This window comes from Lactuca serriola, chromosome 7 (assembly GCF_051521515.1).
Source record: "Lactuca serriola cultivar US96UC23 chromosome 7, Lser_US96UC23_V15, whole genome shotgun sequence".
In the NCBI taxonomy this organism is placed as follows: domain Eukaryota; kingdom Viridiplantae; phylum Streptophyta; class Magnoliopsida; order Asterales; family Asteraceae; genus Lactuca; species Lactuca serriola.
In genome coordinates this window covers 112,719,388-112,729,381 of record NC_136414.1, presented here as the reverse complement: position 1 = coordinate 112,729,381, position 9,994 = coordinate 112,719,388, and positions in this window count along the sequence as shown.

Here is a 9,994-nt window from a genome sequence, read left to right as displayed (position 1 = left end):
TCGTCTATTCCTTTTTCCATGCATAAACTTGGCTTTATATGAAGCCTTTATTACAAATTTGGTGGTTACAAGCCAACCAACCAATTATTCATTAAAACTAGTAAATGAAAATTAAGGAAACTCTTGAAATAACACAAAAAAAACGTCCAAGACACTTGAGGATGAAGAAAAAACGTCTATGCTTCATTAAGGAGTCATAAGAAGCATTAATGAGCCATCAGAAGCATTAAAGTGTAACCCTAATGCACCAAAGAGTGATAAAAACGGCTAGGAGGCTTTATGAAGCAAAAAGTAACGTTTGTAGCACTTATGAATCCTTAAAAATGTTGCCCTAGCCTTCATGCAACCCTAATTCAATTTGTGGGTTACCATGCACAACCCAACCATTGAGCCCAAGCCACCTTCTAGCCCACTAGTAATCACTAATCCATCACCTTTTGGGCTTTCATAATCCATGCATGGATCATCCCCTCCCCCTTTGAAAGGAATTGACCTCAATTCATCAAGTCCATCATCATCAAGATAAGGTGAAAGCTCTCCCACATTAAAGGTAGCATGCATTCCATGGTCTCCTCCCAAATCCACCTTGTAACCATTATCATTTTCAGAATTTGTCACTTCCACACATGTATCATTCCCTCCTTCTTCGAAAGGAATTGTCCTCAATTCGGTAAGAACCAAATTGTGTTGTTCTCCCATGCAAACCTTCCATGACAACAGGTCTTGAAAACAATTTTTTATTGCAGAATGTGACATTTTATTTACTCCAAGCTGGTTTCTTCTCCAAATACACATGTTCTTCAAACAACTCAAAGAACTCATAGAATTGAATCCTAACCGTATCTTCAATTTGTGGATCAAAAACCATTTTCGTACCTTCCCATGAACTCGACCCTGCAAATTAACCTTGCAATAATTTAAATGGTTAATTGCAGTCATTTTAACAAATGGAACATCATTTGTATTTGTAAGTTGATGAGCAGCACGCCCCAATATCACGACTTCCCAATTAAAGAGACACCAAAAGAATATCAGTCCAAACATCACGAGCTCCCTCCTATGTAAATAATTAGGACTTGTATCTTCATATTTTCTCTTAGAAAGATGGTTTGTAAAAAGATGGATACCATCCTTCTTCTTTCGTTCCCAATAAACTTCACGCCATCAGTCTTGGTGTTTTTGAACAATGAATGAAGAATTAACGAAAATATGTTTTGTTTGTGGACAACATAGAAAATTGGCATAAGAATTGCCACACAATGCCTCTTTTGGTGACTGATTGCTACCACCATGAACACATATTGTTTTGGAAATCATCATATCGTCTTTTGGAGGGTACAAAATTCTACCATCATCCAAAAATAATTCGTCTTCTTGTTTTTGAGCCACGAATGAAAAGTCTTCATCTCTAATTGCACAAAACTTTTTATCAAAAGTAATACGCAAGTCATTTTTCTCCTTTTGATCAATGAATGAAGACAAAACAAAAACATCATTATTAAGATCATAATTAGTAAAATCCAACATCTCACCATGCTTCCTCCTCTCACCAAGGTCTTCAAAATGTAAAATATAAGCATTCCATGGTCTCCAAAGTGTAAAAATTTCCCACACTTTGAAACGAACATGAAGATGAAAAACAAATAAATCTTCTTGATCAATGAAGCTTCCAATTTGGATTTCTTTAAGATCTTTAGAAAAGGAGTTATGTTCATAAAAGATATGAGAACATGAACTTTTGTGGCACTTATAGTCATTGGTTCTCGTGGTTGTAAGCTCTTCGAATGAAATTTGTTGTTCAACAAAAATCACAATTTCTTCAATAATTTTGTCCATATCAACAAAATTGATTTCCTCCACAATTGCTTCAACAAATTCATCTCCGATCACGAAATTAGTTTCTTCGTCAAGTTCTTCAATAAATTCCTCTACAACCAAGAAACTTATTCTTTCACAAGATCCCCCCTCTCCATCGGTGTCGTAGATGGGACCAGAATCTTCTACCTCCTCTTCTTCATCATATAGCTTGCGCAACATTTTTGGACAACAACTGAATTCAGAACAAGAACTTAGTTACACCCAATCGGAACTAGGCTCTGATACCACTTATGATGCATGTATGGGCTTGATTTGGTGAGTAGGGTAGTGTTTAGGTAAATTAAGAGAGAATAGTAACCACAAATGATATATGAATGGAAAGAAATGGATAGATTAGTAACAACTCAAGACCTATTAAGTTGTATACCGGTGAAAACAATCCAAGACCTATTGGATTGAGTTCGTATCAAGTCAAGAACACGTCCTACCAAGATAATTTGTGAAGTATAACAATAATTCCAATTGAAGAAAGGTTTTTTTCTTAAAAATTCGTCTATTCCTTTTTCCATGCATAAACTTGGCTTTATATGAAGCCTTTATTACAAATTTGGTGGTTACAAGCCAACCAACCAATTATTCATTAAAACTAGTAAATGAAAATTAAGGAAACTCTTGAAATAACACAAAAAAAACGTCCAAGACACTTGAGGATGAAGAAAAAACGTCTATGCTTCATTAAGGAGTCATAAGAAGCATTAATGAGCCATCAGAAGCATTAAAGTGTAACCCTAATTCACCAAAGAGTGATAAAAACGGCTAGGAGGCTTTATGAAGCAAAAAGTAACGTTTGTAGCACTTATGAATCCTTAAAAATGTTGCCCTAGCCTTCATGCAACCCTAATTCAATTTGTGGGTTACCATGCACAACCCAACCATTGAGCCCAAGCCACCTTCTAGCCCACTAGTAATCACTAATCCATCACCTTTTGGGCTTTCATAATCCATGCATGGATCATCCCCTCCCCCTTTGAAAGGAATTGACCTCAATTCATCAAGTCCATCATCATCAAGATAAGGTGAAAGCTCTCCCACATTAAAGGTAGCATGCATTCCATGGTCTCCTCCCAAATCCACCTTGTAACCATTATCATTTTCAGAATTTGTCACTTCCACACATGTATCATTCCCTCCTTCTTCGAAAGGAATTGTCCTCAATTCGGTAAGAACCAAATTGTGTTGTTCTCCCATGCAAACCTTCCATGACAACAGGTCTTGAAAACAATTTTTTATTGCAGAATGTAACATTTTATTTACTCCAAGCTGGTTTCTTCTCCAAATACACATGTTCTTCAAACAACTCAAAGAACTCATAGAATTGAATCCTAACCGTATCTTCAATTTGTGGATCAAAAACCATTTTCGTACCTTCCCATGAACTCGACCCTGCAAATTAACCTTGCAATAATTTAAATGGTTAATTGCAGTCATTTTAACAAATGGAACATCATTTGTATTTGTAAGTTGATGAGCAGCACGCCCCAATATCACGACTTCCCAATTAAAGAGACACCAAAAGAATATCAGTCCAAACATCACGAGCTCCCTCCTATGTAAATAATTAGGACTTGTATCTTCATATTTTCTCTTAGAAAGATGGTTTGTAAAAAGATGGATACCATCCTTCTTCTTTCGTTCCCAATAAACTTCACGCCATCGGTCTTGGTGTTTTTGAACAATGAATGAAGAATTAACGAAAATATGTTTTGTTTGTGGACAACATAGAAAATTGGCATAAGAATTGCCACACAATGCCTCTTTTGGTGACTGATTGCTACCACCATGAACACATATTGTTTTGGAAATCATCATATCGTCTTTTGGAGGGTACAAAATTCTACCATCATCCAAAAATAATTCGTCTTCTTGTTTTTGAGCCACGAATGAAAAGTCTTCATCTCTAATTACACAAAACTTTTTATCAAAAGTAATACGCAAGTCATTTTTCTCCTTTTGATCAATGAATGAAGACAAAACAAAAACATCATTATTAAGATCATAATTAGTAAAATCCAACATCTCACCATGCTTCCTCCTCTCACCAAGGTCTTCAAAATGTAAAATATAAGCATTCCATGGTCTCCAAAGTGTAAAAATTTCCCACACTTTGAAACGAACATGAAGATGAAAAACAAATAAATCTTCTTGATCAATGAAGCTTCCAATTTGGATTTCTTTAAGATCTTTAGAAAAGGAGTTATGTTCATAAAAGATATGAGAACATGACACACTTATAGTCATTGGTTCTCGTGGTTGTAAGCTCTTCGAATGAAATTTGTTGTTCAACAAAAATCACAATTTCTTCAATAATTTTGTCCATATCAACAAAATTGATTTCCTCCACAATTGCTTCAACAAATTCATCTCCGATCACGAAATTAGTTTCTTCGTCAAGTTCTTCAATAAATTCCTCTTCAACCAAGAAACTTATTCTTTCACAAAATTCCCCTTCTCCATCGGTGTCGTAGATGGGACCAGAATCTTCTACCTCCTCTTCTTCATCATATAGCTTGCGCAACATTTTTGGACAACAACTAAATTCAGAACAGGAACTTAGTTTAAACCCAATCGGAACTAGGCTCTGATACCACTTATGATGCATGTATGGGCTTGATTTGGTGAGTAGGGTAGTGTTTCGGTAAATTAAGAGAGAATAGTAACCACAAATGATATATGAATGGAAAGAAATGGATAGATTAGTAACAACTCAAGACCTATTAAGTTGTATACCGGTGAAAACAATCCAAGACCTATTGGATTGAGTTCGTATCAAGTCAAGAACACGTCCTAACAAGATAATTTGTGAAGTATAACAATAATTCCAATTGAAGAAAGGTTTTTTTCTTAAAAATTCGTCTATTCCTTTTTCCATGCATAAACTTGGCTTTATATGAAGCCTTTATTACAAATTTGGTGGTTACAAGCCAACCAACCAATTATTCATTAAAACTAGTAAATGAAAATTAAGGAAACTCTTGAAATAACACAAAAAAAACGTCCAAGACACTTGAGGATGAAGAAAAAACGTCTATGCTTCATTAAGGAGCCATAAGAAGCATTAATGAGCCATCAGAAGCATTAAAGTGTAACCCTAATGCACCAAAGAGTGATAAAAACGGCTAGGAGGCTTTATGAAGCAAAAAGTAACGTTTGTAGCACTTATGAATCCTTAAAAATGTTGCCCTAGCCTTCATGCAACCCTAATTCAATTTGTGGGTTACCATGCACAACCCAACCATTGAGCCCAAGCCACCTTCTAGCCCACTAGTAATCACTAATCCATCACCTTTTGGGCTTTCATAATCCATGCATGGATCATCCCCTCCCCCTTTGAAAGGAATTGACCTCAATTCATCAAGTCCATCATCATCAAGATAAGGTGAAAGCTCTCCCACATTAAAGGTAGCATGCATTCCATGGTCTCCTCCCAAATCCACCTTGTAACCATTATCATTTTCAGAATTTGTCACTTCCACACATGTATCATTCCCTCCTTCTTCGAAAGGAATTGTCCTCAATTCGGTAAGAACCAAATTGTGTTGTTCTCCCATGCAAACCTTCCATGACAACAGGTCTTGAAAACAATTTTTTATTGCAGAATGTGACATTTTATTTACTCCAAGCTGGTTTCTTCTCCAAATACACATGTTCTTCAAACAACTCAAAGAACTCATAGAATTGAATCCTAACCGTATCTTCAATTTGTGGATCAAAAACCATTTTCGTACCTTCCCATGAACTCGACCCTGAAAATTAACCTTGCAATAATTTAAATGGTTAATTGCAGTCATTTTAACAAATGGAACATCATTTGTATTTGTAAGTTGATGAGCAGCACGCCCCAATATCACGACTTCCCAATTAAAGAGACACCAAAAGAATATCAGTCCAAACATCACGAGCTCCCTCCTATGTAAATAATTAGGACTTGTATCTTCATATTTTCTCTTAGAAAGATGGTTTGTAAAAAGATGGATACCATCCTTCTTCTTTCGTTCCCAATAAACTTCACGCCATCGGTCTTGGTGTTTTTGAACAATGAATGAAGAATTAACGAAAATATGTTTTGTTTGTGGACAACATAGAAAATTGGCATAAGAATTGCCACACAATGCCTCTTTTGGTGACTGATTGCTACCACCATGAACACATATTGTTTTGGAAATCATCATATCGTCTTTTGGAGGGTACAAAATTCTACCATCATCCAAAAATAATTCGTCTTCTTGTTTTTGAGCCACGAATGAAAAGTCTTCATCTCTAATTGCACAAAACTTTTTATCAAAAGTAATACGCAAGTCATTTTTCTCCTTTTGATCAATGAATGAAGACAAAACAAAAACATCATTATTAAGATCATAATTAGTAAAATCCAACATCTCACCATGCTTCCTCCTCTCACCAAGGTCTTCAAAATGTAAAATATAAGCATTCCATGGTCTCCAAAGTGTAAAAATTTCCCACACTTTGAAACGAACATGAAGATGAAAAACAAATAAATCTTCTTGATCAATGAAGCTTCCAATTTGGATTTCTTTAAGATCTTTAGAAAAGGAGTTATGTTCATAAAAGATATGAGAACATGACGCACTTATAGTCATTGGTTCTCGTGGTTGTAAGCTCTTCGAATGAAATTTGTTGTTCAACAAAAATCACAATTTCTTCAATAATTTTGTCCATATCAACAAAATTGATTTCCTCCACAATTGCTTCAACAAATTCATCTCCGATCACGAAATTAGTTTCTTCGTCAAGTTCTTCAATAAATTCCTCTTCAACCAAGAAACTTATTCTTTCACAAAATTCCCCTTCTCCATCGGTGTCGTAGATGGGACCAGAATCTTCTACCTCCTCTTCTTCATCATATAGCTTGCGCAACATTTTTGGACAACAACTAAATTCAGAATAGGAACTTAGTTTAAACCCAATCGGAACTAGGCTCTGATACCACTTATGATGCATGTATGGGCTTGATTTGGTGAGTAGGGTAGTGTTTCGGTAAATTAAGAGAGAATAGTAACCACAAATGATATATGAATGGAAAGAAATGGATAGATTAGTAACAACTCAAGACCTATTAAGTTGTATACCGGTGAAAACAATCCAAGACCTATTGGATTGAGTTCGTATCAAGTCAAGAACACGTCCTAAAAAGATAATTTGTGAAGTATAACAATAATTCCAATTGAAGAAAGGTTTTTTTCTTAAAAATTCGTCTATTCCTTTTTCCATGCATAAACTTGGCTTTATATGAAGCCTTTATTACAAATTTGGTGGTTACAAGCCAACCAACCAATTATTCATTAAAACTAGTAAATGAAAATTAAGGAAACTCTTGAAATAACACAAAAAAAACGTCCAAGACACTTGAGGATGAAGAAAAAACGTCTATGCTTCATTAAGGAGCCATAAGAAGCATTAATGAGCCATCAGAAGCATTAAAGTGTAACCCTAATGCACCAAAGAGTGATAAAAACGGCTAGGAGGCTTTATGAAGCAAAAAGTAACGTTTGTAGCACTTATGAATCCTTAAAAATGTTGCCCTAGCCTTCATGCAACCCTAATTCAATTTGTGGGTTACCATGCACAACCCAACCATTGAGCCCAAGCCACCTTCTAGCCCACTAGTAATCACTAATCCATCACCTTTTGGGCTTTCATAATCCATGCATGGATCATCCCCTCCCCCTTTGAAAGGAATTGACCTCAATTCATCAAGTCCATCATCATCAAGATAAGGTGAAAGCTCTCCCACATTAAAGGTAGCATGCATTCCATGGTCTCCTCCCAAATCCACCTTGTAACCATTATCATTTTCAGAATTTGTCACTTCCACACATGTATCATTCCCTCCTTCTTCGAAAGGAATTGTCCTCAATTCGGTAAGAACCAAATTGTGTTGTTCTCCCATGCAAACCTTCCATGACAACAGGTCTTGAAAACAATTTTTTATTGCAGAATGTGACATTTTATTTACTCCAAGCTGGTTTCTTCTCCAAATACACATGTTCTTCAAACAACTCAAAGAACTCATAGAATTGAATCCTAACCGTATCTTCAATTTGTGGATCAAAAACCATTTTCGTACCTTCCCATGAACTCGACCCTGCAAATTAACCTTGCAATAATTTAAATGGTTAATTGCAGTCATTTTAACAAATGGAACATCATTTGTATTTGTAAGTTGATGAGCAGCACGCCCCAATATCACGACTTCCCAATTAAAGAGACACCAAAAGAATATCAGTCCAAACATCACGAGCTCCCTCCTATGTAAATAATTAGGACTTGTATCTTCATATTTTCTCTTAGAAAGATGGTTTGTAAAAAGATGGATACCATCCTTCTTCTTTCGTTCCCAATAAACTTCACGCCATCGGTCTTGGTGTTTTTGAACAATGAATGAAGAATTAACGAAAATATGTTTTGTTTGTGGACAACATAGAAAATTGGCATAAGAATTGCCACACAATGCCTCTTTTGGTGACTGATTGCTACCACCATGAACACATATTGTTTTGGAAATCATCATATCGTCTTTTGGAGGGTACAAAATTCTACCATCATCCAAAAATAATTCGTCTTCTTGTTTTTGAGCCACGAATGAAAAGTCTTCATCTCTAATTGCACAAAACTTTTTATCAAAAGTAATACGCAAGTCATTTTTCTCCTTTTGATCAATGAATGAAGACAAAACAAAAACATCATTATTAAGATCATAATTAGTAAAATCCAACATCTCACCATGCTTCCTCCTCTCACCAAGGTCTTCAAAATGTAAAATATAAGCATTCCATGGTCTCCAAAGTGTAAAAATTTCCCACACTTTGAAACGAACATGAAGATGAAAAACAAATAAATCTTCTTGATCAATGAAGCTTCCAATTTGGATTTCTTTAAGATCTTTAGAAAAGGAGTTATGTTCATAAAAGATATGAGAACATGAACTTTTGTGGCACTTATAGTCATTGGTTCTCGTGGTTGTAAGCTCTTCGAATGAAATTTGTTGTTCAACAAAAATCACAATTTCTTCAATAATTTTGTCCATATCAACAAAATTGATTTCCTCCACAATTCCTTCAACAAATTCATCTCCGATCACGAAATTAGTTTCTTCGTCAAGTTCTTCAATAAATTCCTCTTCAACCAAGAAACTTATTCTTTCACAAAATTCCCCTTCTCCATCGGTGTCGTAGATGGGACCAGAATCTTCTACCTCCTCTTCTTCATCATATAGCTTGCGCAACATTTTTGGACAACAACTAAATTCAGAACAGGAACTTAGTTTAAACCCAATCGGAACTAGGCTCTGATACCACTTATGATGCATGTATGGGCTTGATTTGGTGAGTAGGGTAGTGTTTCGGTAAATTAAGAGAGAATAGTAACCACAAATGATATATGAATGGAAAGAAATGGATAGATTAGTAACAACTCAAGACCTATTAAGTTGTATACCGGTGAAAACAATCCAAGACCTATTGGATTGAGTCCGTATCAAGTCAAGAACACGTCCTAACAAGATAATTTGTGAAGTATAACAATAATTCCAATTGAAGAAAGGTTTTTTTCTTAAAAATTCGTCTATTCCTTTTTCCATGCATAAACTTGGCTTTATATGAAGCCTTTATTACAAATTTGGTGGTTACAAGCCAACCAACCAATTATTCATTAAAACTAGTAAATGAAAATTAAGGAAACTCTTGAAATAACACAAAAAAAACGTCCAAGACACTTGAGGATGAAGAAAAAACGTCTATGCTTCATTAAGGAGCCATAAGAAGCATTAATGAGCCATCAGAAGCATTAAAGTGTAACCCTAATGCACCAAAGAGTGATAAAAACGGCTAGGAGGCTTTATGAAGCAAAAAGTAACGTTTGTAGCACTTATGAATCCTTAAAAATGTTGCCCTAGCCTTCAAGCAACCCTAATTCAATTTGTGGGTTACCATGCACAACCCAACCATTGAGCCCAAGCCACCTTCTAGCCCACTAGTAATCACTAATCCATCACCTTTTGGGCTTTCATAATCCATGCATGGATCATCCCCTCCCCCTTTGAAAGGAATTGACCTCAATTCATCAAGTCCATCATCATCAAGATAAGGTGAAAGCTCTC